Source organism: Dipodomys merriami, unplaced genomic scaffold (genome assembly GCF_024711535.1).
Source record: "Dipodomys merriami isolate MVZ:Mamm:240054 unplaced genomic scaffold, mDipMer1.0.p SCAF_58, whole genome shotgun sequence".
NCBI lineage: Eukaryota > Metazoa > Chordata > Mammalia > Rodentia > Heteromyidae > Dipodomys > Dipodomys merriami.
The window spans coordinates 5185829-5200549 of NW_027206157.1; the positions used below are offsets into that span (position 1 = coordinate 5185829).

Sequence of the window (14721 nt, forward strand, 5' to 3'; positions counted from 1 at the left end):
CATTAAGACACACTAAGAAACCCTGATGTAAAGGATCAGAGGGCTGAGGGGAAGGGAGCCGCATGCTCAGGAATATAAATGGAGCTTACAAGCCACTGCAGGCTCTGACTTTCTATGTTGAAGTTAAGATTAACAGGCAGCCCAAGTTTCTAAGAACTCATTGTCTAGGCTATATGCCTCTTTCAGAACTTCTTTTCCTCCTCCTGTATTTTGAAAACAGCAGTTAGTACTGTGTTTCTCTCTCCTAGGGGCAATTTTTCTCTTCACACAATGCTTAAAGTAGATAATAGGAAGCTGAAATTAAAGTTAACAAGTATGAAGTAGCACACAGTGCTTGTCCTGAATTCCTGGATCTAAAAAGTTCCCAATTCTAAGCACAAAGTGATCATAGGTGTATCCTAATAACCTCCACTGAATGGAGAAATTTGAACAATTTTCCCAAGGCAGGTATTGTCCAGTACAGTAGTTACCACCTATAACCCTTGTTATTAGGATGGTTGTGATCTACTAGAACAATAACCTTGAAACTGGGCCAAGACGAGACAACTTATCGTTGCTAGAAACGGGGGAAGACAACTAGGAGAATGTTTCTCTGGCACAGACATGGATATAATTACAACAAAGTTCTAAATTGTGGCTCATCAGTAAAGACTATCAAGTCATACATCAATAAAGGTAATAACTAAACATAAAAATTAAAAAAAAACTATTTGGGTTTCCGTACTAACATCTTTTTAAAGGTGTGTGTGTGGTGTCTGAGATTTTTTATGGGGCAGCATTGGTTCTTAAAAATCATCCTATTGGCACTATCTTTAGGTTTCCCATTCAAGTCTGGTGGCATTCTAGCTGTACCACTTGAATCACACAATTCTTGACTTCTGCTGGTTAACGAGATAAACATGTAAAGTATATGTCAACCTTGGTTGGTTTCAAATTATGATCTTCAGATCTCATTCTCTGGAGTAGGTAAGGATATAAGAGTGAGCCACTATGCTCAGCCCAGTATTTCCAGTAAGTTACTTAATCTTTCTGAATCTCAGCTTCTTCTTGTGTGGAAAGTGAACAGAATTATTTTGTGTATCTTAGAATCTGGTGGGAGTTATGACTAGGTATGGGAAGTATAAGTGTTCGGGATGTGAAGACAGAGCCTGACAATCTCATAAAACTACTGATGTTTATATTGAAATGAATTAAAGGAATTGAAAACGATGGATTTTTCTTTTTTTTTGTTTATCCATTTCTGGGCAGTGAGGGAGCCACAGAAATTCAAGGAGAACAAGGAAACAAATGCAGCAGTGATACTCTGTAGATATTATGTTGACAATCAACTATACCACTTGTGGGCAGGGAAAGGAGGGAAAAACAGAGAGAGAGCAAAGAAGTGATTAGATTTTCGAAAATGAAATGAACTCATTATCTAAATTACAAAATGGTGACCCGTATGTCCACTACATTAACAATAACAATTTTTTAAAGTCCAGGTTGATGATTCTCTCCTCCAGTTTTAGTTAGAGGACCTTGAGACTCAGGCCCACCTATAGAGTTTTCGAAGGTCAATTGATATGATAATTAATATAGAGCCAAAATCTCTTAACAAATGTTATAAAAAGTATTTCATTCGTAGTACTTCTTTCTGCTTGAATGGAGATTCTATATGTTATTGGCAGAGCTATGTTTTTTACTTTTTGTTTTCAGTATTTGTCAACTGTTGAAATCCTTCTTGAAGCTTTGGGACAGAGGTCTGCTATATCTTGGCACCCTGCCCCTAACTAAAATAGTAATCAACCTTTGAAATTAATTTACTTGTGTATGAGTTTGTTTTATTTCTTTATTCATTTATTTATTTATTTGTTTATTTATTTATTTTTGTCGCTGGTGGTGAAATCTGGGCCTGGTCGCTGCCCTCAGCTCTTCAGCTCAAGGCTAGTGCTCTACCACTCGAGCCACAGCACCACTTCTGGCTTTTTCTGCTTACGTGGTGAGGAGGAATCAAACCCAGGGCCTCATGCATGCAAGGTAATCTGTGTACCACTAATCTACCTTCTCAGCACCTATGAGGGGTATTTTTGTGCACGGGTCTATCAAGGAAATCTATTCAGAAATGTATTCATTTGCCACTAGACATTAATTATGAATTATCTGATAGTTAAAGGATAAATTGTTATCATTTTTACTAGGAATTGTTTGTCTTCCCATGCTAAAAACATGGAGGAGGGTATTTTAAACTAAAACTACAAAAGAAATTTAAGATCTTTGTGCTAACAAATGTGTCCAGTTATTACATTAAAAAGAAATTTCAAACTTCATGAATACAGAGCTCAAACTCCTTATACTACTTATTTCAAAATGCAAATTAAAGGGAAAATCAGACAGGGGATAAAATTTATATTGTATGTTAATTTTTAAAGAGGAAAATAAGATCCTAGATGGCAGATTAAAGGCAAAGCAATATCAGAGCCCTATCTGCTCAATAAGAAATAAGAAGCTTATTTGAAAAAAAAAAACTGCAAAGTGCACATCAGGCAAAGGCAAGCAGTCAGAGCTTACCACAAACACAGAAATACCATATCTCTCAGAAAAAGGAAACAAGTTCAGACCAGTGCTCATCCTTATCCCTGATTTCAATAATACATATACACCCCCTACACACACACACACACACACACACACACACACACACAATGAATGTATGCAACAGCTCAACCTACTCACATCCACTCAACATGAATCAAAGATCTTCCTGTAATATTTGAAACTTTAAGTTTCAAGTCATATAAATAATTGATAATAGATGCATAAGTAATTATTTTCTGAATAGCGCTCTACTGTAAAAGTGAGAATTCATGATGATTATAACTACTTTAAACATCTCTGAATCTCAAAAAAATTAAACAACACACAATCCGGGACTGCATTTCTACCAGCTATTCTGCAAAGGCTTAATAAGAAGATACTTATGAGATTTTGTGTACCAAAAATTAAATACTAAATTCAATTAATACCTGAGTAAGTGAAGAGAAAGATGATCAGAGAGATCTATGCTGCCTCCAGTTCTCAACCAGCTGTACACTGTGTCATCTTTGCTGCTGCTGGACCTTAGTTGTCTTCTCCAGTGCAGTGGCCACACTGGGGTTGGATTGGGCCTGGTAGGGAGATGAGTTTGGCCACATGGGAGGCCACACTGGGGTTGAGGTTTGGGGCAGTGTGGAGGGGAGAGGAGGCCTTGGCAGAAGCTGGTGAAGCAAGGAAAGAGGCAGGAAGCCGGAGGCTCAGGAAGCAGCATGCCCGAAGGCTGCCTGGTTCTGGAGAATGTCTGTGAGGTGGGGTTGTTGGGGCAGATCCCATGGGGCCTGGTGGCCTGGTGAGAAGAGGAAGGAATCTCAAGTACTGCAAAGGAGGACAATGAAAATTAAGATCACAGTGGCTGAACAATTTCAACAACAAAGGTGGGGACATGGAGGTAAACTCTGGGGATGAGAGGACGGCAGCACTGGGCCAGTGGAGTTCAATCCTTTCTGGACATACCTGGAAGTGTGTGAGGACTGGCTCCACCACAGCTTTGGCCTCACTCGACTTGAACGGGCACCCGGAATGGTCACCTCAGCCTCAGCCTGCCCCAGAGAGCCAGACTGGCATAGATGCTGAAGACCAAGCAGTGGCTGGGAAGCTATGCGCAACAGGGTGGAGGAAGCATGGCTGGTGGGTGCAGCTCCAGCCCAGCCAGGTCCAGGGCCAACGGGGAAGTTCAGACTGTAGATCTAGAGCAGGCAGTGTGCCCCAGACCAGTGGGACTTCCAGGGACTTGCGTGGAGGCCAACACGTGCATGTTGGGAACTTCATAAGCATGGCCCAGGCGTCTCCACGGAAAGGTGCATTCACTCCTGTGCCTCTCCTTTCTTCTGGACTCTCGCTGTCCTCCTGCTTCCTGCTGAAGTACCAGGCCATAGACCGCCCCCAAAGGCCAGCAGAGAGCCCTTGCCAATGTAAATGCAGGGGGGTCGTTTATTACAGCTCGAGCTGGACTCACAAATCTTCCCTGACACAGCAGGTCAATAATTGTCAGTCCCAATCTCTTGGTCAGCAAGGTTTTTTTATTTTGTATGAAGCAGGTGGAAGGATCATTACAACACTGATTTTGTGATAGGTCGGTGGTTCGTAGTAAATCTAGTCTTAAATTTATTGGTTGGGGAATGATCATTTCCAGTAAGGGCAGGGACTTTCTCGCTTAGCAGTTACAGGATAGGTTAAATCATACATAGCAAGCATATTATAAGTTGGGGTAGGTGGGGCCAATCACAGGAATGCTGAGGGCACTATTCCTGGATTATTTCCCGACCTAAATTGCTTCCTGATAGAGTTGGGAGATAATCGGTCAGGGCAGTCTGAGATTCCTGGACAGATCAGGGCTGTCTGGTTTCTTAGTTATTTTTACTGTTACATTTTCTTAGAACATGAACTGACACTCTTTTTCCAGTAGCAGATAACAGATATTTTCCTTAGAGTTTCTGAAATCACTGCCAACCTATTTGTCCTCTCACTGACACATCCAACTACAGGAGTCAACTTCTCCACGCTGATGACAGGCCATCTCGGAGATATTCACAGGGCTATGTTTCCTCCTCTATCTCAGGCCTTTCTACTGAAAGAACATCCTTACTAAAAACTTTTTAGTTGTTTCTAGTGAGGAAGAAAAGTAAGGCCTAGTTGCAGCCATGGAACCAAGAATTGAGGGCCATGGCTAGAGCAAAATGCCCTGAGAAAAGATGGATTCATTTTTGTCAAAGACACAAGTCTCTATAGGAACTCTCATTCTAACTGATTTTCTTCCTAGTAATATATTCACAGAATATGTAGACTATGTAATGAATGAACAATGACATATGCATAATATTTGCGAATATGGAGGGAATTAAGAAAAAACTGCAATGGCCAGAAGTAACTGGTTCTTTGAAAGAGAGCTGGTAGGTTCTTTGTTTGGTCTCTACGCCTTTTAGCACGGTATTTTGTATTGCATTCAAACATATGAAGTTCTTAAAATGTAAAATCAGGACAAATAGTTAAAAATAAGGAAATTTTCCTAATAAAGTATACAAACTGCATCTTTAAATTCAGAGGTACTTAACTTGAAATTTTTCTCACGTTAAATTGCCTTTTGTTCCACCGAAGAGTTGATATTCGAAAATTCCTAAAGAGAATTATTTTTTTTCTTTTCTTCCTTTTTAAGGAACCATAGTAAGGTCCACCTGTTTCTGCTGTGAGCTCTTTCTTCCACTTACTGCCCAGTTGCTGTCAATACTCATCCCCATACGAGACAAGCAGCTCACATCCTGCCTTGATGACATGACAGGTTTGGTAGAAGATCTACCTCTGATACTGAAAGGCCCTCGGATTCTGATTCTCAGCACACCTGCCACAGTTCATATACCTAAAGTTGAAGCAGGCACAGGAAGGAAACATAAGAGGGTAAGTTTCTGCTCCCTTTGGATCTACTCCCAATACTCATCCACTCTAGAACTCTAAGTGCACTGTTTTCAAAGCTCAGTTCCAGACTTCTCTTAATCCTTATTTGTCACAAATAGATAGATTTCCAGATTCTCTAAATTGAGTTAAAGTTTATGTCATAGATTTTGGTGGGGACATGCATTCTGTTTCTAGATTAGCACACATCATTTGACATTTGGCCCAAGTAATTTTCCTTAGATTGGACTCACTCATGCACCTGTCTCCACTATGTTCCCATAGAAATTCAGAGAATCATTTGTCTTATAAAGACAATAGAGGGAAATTTGTTTATTCATGATGTTGTTTCCTGATACGACAATGGTTCCCCATGGCACAGGGCTGCAGGACATACCATAGAACCACTGCTTTCTGAACCTCACCACTGCTCCAACTCTGCTTCTACGTGTTTGAGTATACCCTAATAGACTAAAGTTCTTTCTTGTAGGTTGTTAGGGCACTATGTACTTTGCAAAAACGACGAAGAAAAATTATAGTTAAATACTCCTACAATGAAATTGTCCTTTCTATCTCCACATGTGTTTCACAATTACTCAGGGAATATGATTTATTCAACTACTGAGGATAATTCTTTGACTCGTATACAGTATGTGCTATACAGATGCAGGATCTATGAATGAAGTTAGGCCCTTTGGTTTTTCTTCTGATGTCTTAATTTTGTCTCTCATGGAAATTTTTATTTTGATACAGTACACATATTTATATGCATACATACATACATACATACATACATACATACATACATACATACATACATACCAGAGCTAATGATTGAACTCAGTAACTAAACTTACCTCTTGCAATACAAGCACTCTACCACTTGAACCACTAGCCCTTTTTGTGTTGTTTATTTTTGAGGTATTTTTTGTCTGTCAAGGGGCATAAACTCTGTGCCTGAATGTTGTCCTTCAGCTCTTCAACTCAAGGCAAGCGCTCTACCACTTGAGCCACAGCGCCGCTTTTGATTTTCTGCTGGTTAATTGGAGATAAGAGTTTCACAGACTTTCTTCCATGGGCTGGATTTGAACCATGATACTCATATCCGAGCTTTCTGAGTAGCTACTTACAGGTTTGAGCCACCAGTGCACAGTTTGTTTTTGAGGTATTATTTACCCTGCTGTCCTGGGTTGCCATCCTGCTTGTGCTTGCCTGGGTTGCTGGAGATACTTCACTTTATCCAGCCATTGTACTTCCACAGTAGCTGGGATAACAAATGTGCACCAACGTGCTCAGCCATTGGTAGTAATCGGGGTCTTATAATCTTTTATGCTAGGAATGGCATCAGACTGAGATCTCATCTCTATTTCAAAAGTACAAATTAAAGGTTGAGCTATGGAACCCAGCTATACTATTTATATTTTTATTTCTTGTCCATCAAATATTCATAATTTTGAAAGCACCAAGTACAGCAAAAGAAAAATGGAGATATGGGAATCCATATGTGTGATAATCAGGGTGCAAGTCTTCTGAGGATAATATCCTCTTAGGAACCATGAAAATGACTGCTGGACTCACTCCAGTTGGCCTGGGATTTATTTTTTGCATCTACACATAGAAGTTACTCCTTTTTGTGATCTGAGTTTCAGAAAGACAAGCTAAAGGCTTTTGGGTAATAATTGGCAAAATCATATTACTTGATTCCAGTGATGCTCTTTGAGCCTGCATGGACTCAGTAGTTGTGAACACATAAGATGCCGTCTACACATCTGAGGGGATTTGTCATAGTCCTAACAGAGGCTCCTTAAGCATGGATGCACTTTGCCTCTAACACACTCTGTTTATATGCGCTATACTTTGATCCTAAATCAGCATGTCCATGTTTATGCAGATTCCACAAACACATACAATTATTTTGTCCATGTCCTAGCAATGTTTCATTGGAGGCACAGGGGGACACATGGAGTTAGAGAAAGGGGGGAAAGGGAGGGCATTTCTTACCATCTAGGAGTACCTATTGTCTGCATCTTCATCTTCTATGATCAAGCCCTCATAGGGGCTGAAGTGCAAACCCAATGGCAGATCAGATTCCTCATTCCATACTCTAAGCCTAGCCTCAGGGTACTGTACTGACGAATTCTCAGCCCAGGGGGCAGACTGAGGACTGAATGGTCATAATGCCCCTTGTCCACCACATTGTCTCTTACAAATATAGGTGGCCCATGAACAGTGTAGCTGGTGATGAAGAAGTTCTGACACTGCTCACAATCTGAGGCAAGAGAAGCAAAAATTAGTCAAGAAATATGTACATTCCCAGATTTAACAATCATGAGAAAGAGCACAGAATGCATATCATTGTCGCTTAGTTCTTCATGTGAAGTTACTAGAGTAAACCAGTAATTGGGGGCCAAATGACCTGATGAATTATTATAAAAGCACATTTGCCTTCTGTTTGAACAAGCACAGAGGGTTACTTACACAGGTAATCATCATCCTGGGGTTTACGGATATCTTCATAAGCATAACTCTTTCTTTCCTGTAGGATGTACATGCTCATTTTTACCTCCTTTTTCCTACGTCCAAGTTGAAAAACAATGGTTATTTAAGTTGGGGATCAACAATCTTTGTCCCTATTTCTTCAGAAAAGTAAAATCTCTTACTACCAAATTATCATCTATTCTTCTCACATACTCTGGTCCCCCATTAACCTTTGACTAAGAGATACAAAGACTTCATTTGAACACTAACTACAGGTTTCTAATTCAATTTTAAGTTTTGGCCATTCCCATTTTCAGGTTTAATTTCGACTTCATTAAATTTCTTATAAAGTGGTCTTTGATGAATTTATTCATTCAGAATATTTGTTGAGGGTATGTTAAGTATTGAGCAAAGACGAGGACATACAGGATTGAAAATGTGTGGTCACAGATTTATCAGACACTTTGCGTTTATCTGTTATTTTACCTTTTACTTATCATTTTCAGACAACATGCAGGCTGTACACATTTTTCTTGTCAGTCCTGGGGCTTGAACTCAGGGCCTGGGCACTGTCCCTGTGCTTCTTTTGCTCAAGGCTAGCACTCAACAACTTGAGCCACATTGCCACCTCTGGCCTTTTCTGTTCATGTGGTTCTAAGGAATAGAACCAAAGGCTTCATTCATACAAGACACATAATCTACAACTAAGCCACGTTCCCAGTGCAGTCTGTGCATCTTTATCTATGTTCTTTAGATTAACATTCAGAAGTTCAGGGAGAATGTAAAATGTGTCATGGCCTAAGTGCCTCCAGGTGGATAATAACCCAAGTGTGTAACTTCATTGTGAAATTCTTATGTGCTGCTCATTGGAAACCTAATTACTAGTTCCACAGCTTAGTTCAGCCTATGTTTGAACTTTCCAAAGTCCATCTCACATAATCAGATTACCCTCAGCAACCTTGCTAGAATTACCAAAATTAGTAAATTTCCCAAATTATTTTCTCTTACCCAATTTTTGTTTGCAGTATTGTCCTTGTGTATTTGCTTCTCCAAGAGGGAACGCTGGTTTCTGGGCCTCTTCTAATCCACTTGACTTTAAGAAATTTATAATTCCTGAGAACTTCTTCAAACTAGGTTCCTTACCTAAGGTTGTCTTGGGCATTCCCTTCAATGAAAGTCACATATAGAATTGGAATGTATTTCCTAAGCCTTCCATCTCCTATCAGTTTTCTCTCAAATCCATATAAGTTAGACTGAGGGAGGGAGAACACTTGAGAATACAAACCGAAAAGCAAACAAGGTCTGTGAATGAAGGAAATGAAGCTTGGAAGAAGACATGACTAGTGGTGACATTTAATGAAAGAGAACACGGGGAAAGTGGAGAATTACAAAACTTGGTTGGAAAAAGCTATGACAAAGCAGTGAGAATAGGAAGAAATTATTGGCAGAAATCTATATGGACAATTAAGTACATTCAAATTGCAACTAGTTATAACAGATGACTTTGAAATTAATTTGACTTTTTTCTATGCAATTTTGCCTGAAAAAGTATGTACCATATAATAATTGTATAAATTGGTATACATGTCTGTTTTTGAGATGATAAGGTAAACAAAAATGTGATATGGTAAAAAAAGAAAATGTTCATCAGGCAGACTCTAGTGACTCGTGATTGTAATCCTAGTTATTCAGTAGGCTGAGAGCTGAGGTGTAAGCTTGGCAGCCAGCCCAAGGAGTAGTAAGACTCATATCCACTTAAAACCATCATAAAAGCCAGGAGTGGTATTGTGGTTCAAGTTGTTGAGTGCTAGCCTTTCTAGCACAAAAGGAAAGATCTGGAACAATGATTAGTCCTGATTGTAAGTCTCAGGCCCAGCACCAAAAAATTTAACATTGAATATTGTGAATTCTTAAAATACAGCATCAATGGGACTAAGCATTTCTTTCTGCTTTTCTTTTTTCCAGTCCACGGCCTGGGCCCTTTCCCTGAGCATCTTTGGCTTGAGGCTAGCACTTTACCGCTTGAGCCACAGCACCATTTTCAGCTTGCTTTTCCTGTTTATGTGGTACTAAGGAATCAAAATAAGGGCTTCATGCATGCTAGGCAAGCACTCAACCATTAAGCTACATTCCAAGCCCCTAATTATTTGTTTTTGAGCCCTGATATAAATTCACTTTCTGTGACATCCCTAGTTGAAATAAATTAGTTGAAATTGAATTTGAAGACATTAACTTCAGTATTTCTCGAGCCTGTCACTTTTACTTAAATTTCAAAACTGATTATTTATTATATATATTGATTATAACTTGTTTATCCTGAAAATATTGAGGGGGGTTCAGTTGAGACTTCAGACCTCTGAAGAACGATCAGTTATTGTCCAACCACTCAAAAGACTCACATGTAAAGGCTACAGCTAAACAAACAACTATGGAAAGTTCCAGAATCAGCTAACTAAAGCTCAGAAGAAGGGACCAATCCTCCTCTTCCTCACAGAATTGACATTTGAAATTAGCCTCAGAAGGATATGTATCTATGTAAAATATTATGTCACTTTTTTTAGTTGTCAGTAAACTTTTCTTAAAACTTACAAATAGTGTGGATTTATTGTTGCATCTATCAATTTGTTATAACAAAATGAAAAGTGGTTGGAACAGAGATTGGAACAATCTTTCAGTGAATGGTGTGAAGATGTGAATGGCTAAGATAGCTAAGACTTTATAATGCTGTGTAAGTATTTATGAACTTGTAAGTGCCTTTAGAGAAAATGTATTGGTAGACTTCACCACCACTAAGTGTGATCCCAGACACAATACATTTTTAGATTTCGGTTTTCTCATCACGTAAGTGATTATAGTTTACTATTTGCCTCATTATGTTGTTGTAATATTGAAATCTATTTGTTCATGGAACATTTAAAATAAAGTCTAAAATATTGTGAAAATAAAATAAGTGGTAGTGATTATTGTGGATATGAATTGAATCTTAGAATGAATATGATAAGAACAGAAGAGATCAGGAAAAAGAAGCAGATGTTCCTAGGGCTTCTTCTCTTACTTGGAACCATGAAGAAAGTTTACTCATCAATAGAATTTGGGAGACATTTATCTTCTGACGTTTACTCTGTTCAGTTCTGAAGGTCACCCAAGAAGGTTTGACTAAAAGTGATGAGAAATCTGGATTTTGGTTACAAAATATCTGCAAACTGTGGATTCTATTTTTTGACAGCAAATCTCAGCCAGAGAGAAAAGACTCTATTTTAGGAAAATGTTTTCTGAATTATCATTAAGGCTTGTCCCTATATTTCTTTTCTTCAATTTCTTCAAACCTAGACAAAACCCATCTTTGCTTCACTCTGTGTTCATAAGCTATCTGTTATAATTTAATTGGTTTTTGATGACAAGAAACACTAAGCAAATTAGGAACAAGAGGGAAAGATTATTTAGTTAAATAGCATACATCATGGTCAACTTAGTTTCATTTCAGTGATGAAGGATTGTTTAACACACATAAATCTTTAAGTGCAATGCAACACATAAGCTGATCAAGGACAAAAATCACACACTCATTTCTCTGGATGCAAAAAAAGCCTTTGACAAAAGTAAACATTCTTCTTTTTTTTTTTTTTTGGTCAGTTGTGGGGCTTGACCTCTGGGCCTGGGTGCTATTCCTCAGCTCTTCAGCTCAAGGCAAGCATTCAATCATTGAGGCACAGCACTACTTCCAGTTTTCTGGTCGTTTATTGGAGAAAAGTGCTTCACAGACTTTCCTGCCCGGCCTGGCTTTGAACTCTGATCCTCAGAGCTCAGCCTACTGAGAAGTCAAGATTACAGGTGTTATGCCCAGTTAAAGTCAGCATTCTTTTATCATAAAACCCTTGAAGAAACTAGTGATACTGGGTATATATCTCGATAGGATTACGGGTATATGTGAAAAATTAAATCATTTCTGTTAATAGCAGGAATGACACAAATGTCTATTTTTTTCATTCTTTTCCCGTATTGAATGCAATCAAGCCACAGAAATAAGCATAGAGAAAGAAATAAATAGGTCAAAAGGGAAGAAACCATTTAAATTATACTTGTTCACATATTACATGATCCTATATTTAAAAGATCCTAAAAATTTCCAGAGAAAAATTCTAGATCTGATAAATGCTATTGGAATTGTGTCAGAATAAATGATGAACATTTAAAATCATCAGCTTGTCTGGCAACAATGAACAGTCTGGAAAAGAAATCAGAAAAATCACAATAGTCTCAAAAAATTAGCTTAAGATTGTGCTTAACTAATGAAGTAAAAAGACTTCTATAATGAAAAGTATAAAACCTCAAATAGAACTGAAAGCCAACCTGGGCTGGTAAGTTTGTGAGACTCTTATTTCCAATTAAGCACCAGAAAATATGAAGTGGTGCTGTGGTTCAAGTGGTAGAGTGCTCACCTTGAGTTGAAGAGGTCAGACACAACACTCAAGGCAACTGTCAGGATTGATGACGATGATGATGAAGATGATGAAGATGATGATGATGATGATGATGATGATGATAATAATAAACTTAAAAATTGGCACTATGGATTGCATTTCATTCTTCCAAAATTATAAGTTGAATTCCCAATTCTCAAAATATTATTTGGAGATGGAGCGTTTGGTAGCTAATTAGGGTAAGATGACATCATGGAGGTGAGGCCCGAGATGGATTTAACTTTCACAGAAAAAAGCAAAGAAAGATCCTTTCCATCTCAACTGTTCCTCCTTTCCCAGTCATGAACATACCAAGATTTCATGTAGATACACAATGAGATATAGGCCATCTACAAACCTAAAATAGATCCTTCATCAGAACCCAGTCACACTAGCATACTGGTTTGAGTTTTCAAGCTTTCAGAACTATGAGAAATAAATTTTTATTTAATTAACTCACTGTATACTATTTGGTTATGGCAGACTAAGTTGAACACACAATGAGAAAAACACTGGAATTCACCGTTTTTACAAAGAAGATACATAAATCTTTGTATGTGGCTAACAAATGTATGAAAATATGCTCAATATTACTAAGCAGTAGGGAAATGTAAGTAAAATGTCAATGACTCCTTAGGATGCCTACCATAAAAATAAATAAAAAGATACTGGATGCTGGGCACTGGTGGCTCTCGCCTATAATCCTAGCTACTCAGGAGGCTGAGGTCTGATCATGGAGCAAAGCCAGCCTGGGCAGGAAAGTCTGTAAAACTCTTATCTCCAATTAAACCACCAAAACACCAAAAGTGCCGCTATGACTAAAGTGGTAGAACACTAGCTTTCAGCTAAAGAACTGAGGGACAGCACCCAGGCCCAGAGTTCAAGCCCCACGACCAACAAAATAATGGAACCTTTGCTCGCTGCTGGTAGAAATATAAAATAGTGCAGTTGCCTTGGGAAATAGTATGAAAAGCACTCTAAAAATTAAAAGCATAACTAGCTTATTATCTAGCAATCTAATTCCTGATATACATAGAGACAGGAAGGAAGGAGGAATGGAAAGAAGTAAGGAAACAAGGAATGTAAATAGATCCTAAATAGATATTGGCACATTCAGTATAACTGCAGCATTATTATTACTATTGTCAGTTGTAAAGTAGTTGCATAGGAAAACAGACATTATATATGAGTTCCAAATTACATGACCACATAAAGGAAGAACAGTTAAGGTTCACCTGTCTTTTTCCAGGTTTATCCAATGTGAATAACACAGACAGGGTAACATTTCCACAGTCTATCATGGATCTTTGGCACAGAGTACATTGCAGATTCCATGTTCAATTCAAATCAAAGACATCAGGCTGCAACCTTGTGATTTCAGTCACAATTCTTTCTGTCTGGTCTATTCTTTCTATGTGAACTCTCTAAATGAAGGCATTTGACCACATAACCCCTCTGTGATATATAAATGCATACCACACTGGAAACCCTTCAAAAGCACAATCTTACTTGGGTCAATTTGACCAAAAGATGAAGAATAAAAAATTCTTGAACAGAGAATCAAGTGGACCAATCTCTCCATGACTCTAGTAGCATTTATTCTTCTCTCAACTCCAGTAAGGAATTGGTTCTATTTTTGACAGTTTCCATTTTTGTTCAGATTGTTCAATGTCTTTCTCTGCGTGGTTATTTCACTAAATAGACTATCTTCAATGAGATTGCAAATGACTGCAAATAAGTCAACAAATATATGTTTTCCAGGTGTTAGATAGAAAATCAATGCATCAAGAAAATATGGACTATAATATTGTATCAAAATGCTGTATGTACTTATCTACGTAATAGAAAGTGATGAGGATCACTTTTTACTTGAATTTTACCCTACTAAACATCTAGCAGAGTCCTACCTCTATCTATGTTTCTCTTATCCTTTGGATTTTTGCAACCATCTTCTAACAAGCTTCTCTTTTGCCTCGTTTCTAATTTTTTACATTGCTATCAGATTTTTTACCAAAACTATTTTTAATAGTGTTTTGATTAGTTATCTGAAGAGAGCGAGAGAAAGAGACAGCAGTGGTGATAGAGAGATACTCATCTTCCTAACAACTCCAATTTCGTCCTCCAGAAAAGTGAGAAAAATCAGGCTCTTACCATCATCCATAATGATGTTTTATTATAACTCACTCAACAGAACAGCAGAATAAGTTAAGAGTGAGTCAATTACAAGTAGCTCATCTCTAGTGATTAATTAAGCACTGAAATCATTTTGGTGTTACTCATCCATAACCAAATACAGAATTCTCTTCTTTTTATTCACCATCCAAAG

General features: G+C 38.1%; 1 pseudogene; it reads right to left on the minus strand.

Moving 5' to 3' along the window:
* Positions 1 to 3096: 3096 nt before the first annotated feature.
* Positions 3097 to 8008, minus strand: LOC138813050 (histone-lysine N-methyltransferase PRDM7-like; annotated as a pseudogene).
* Positions 8009 to 14721: the final 6713 nt, after the last annotated feature.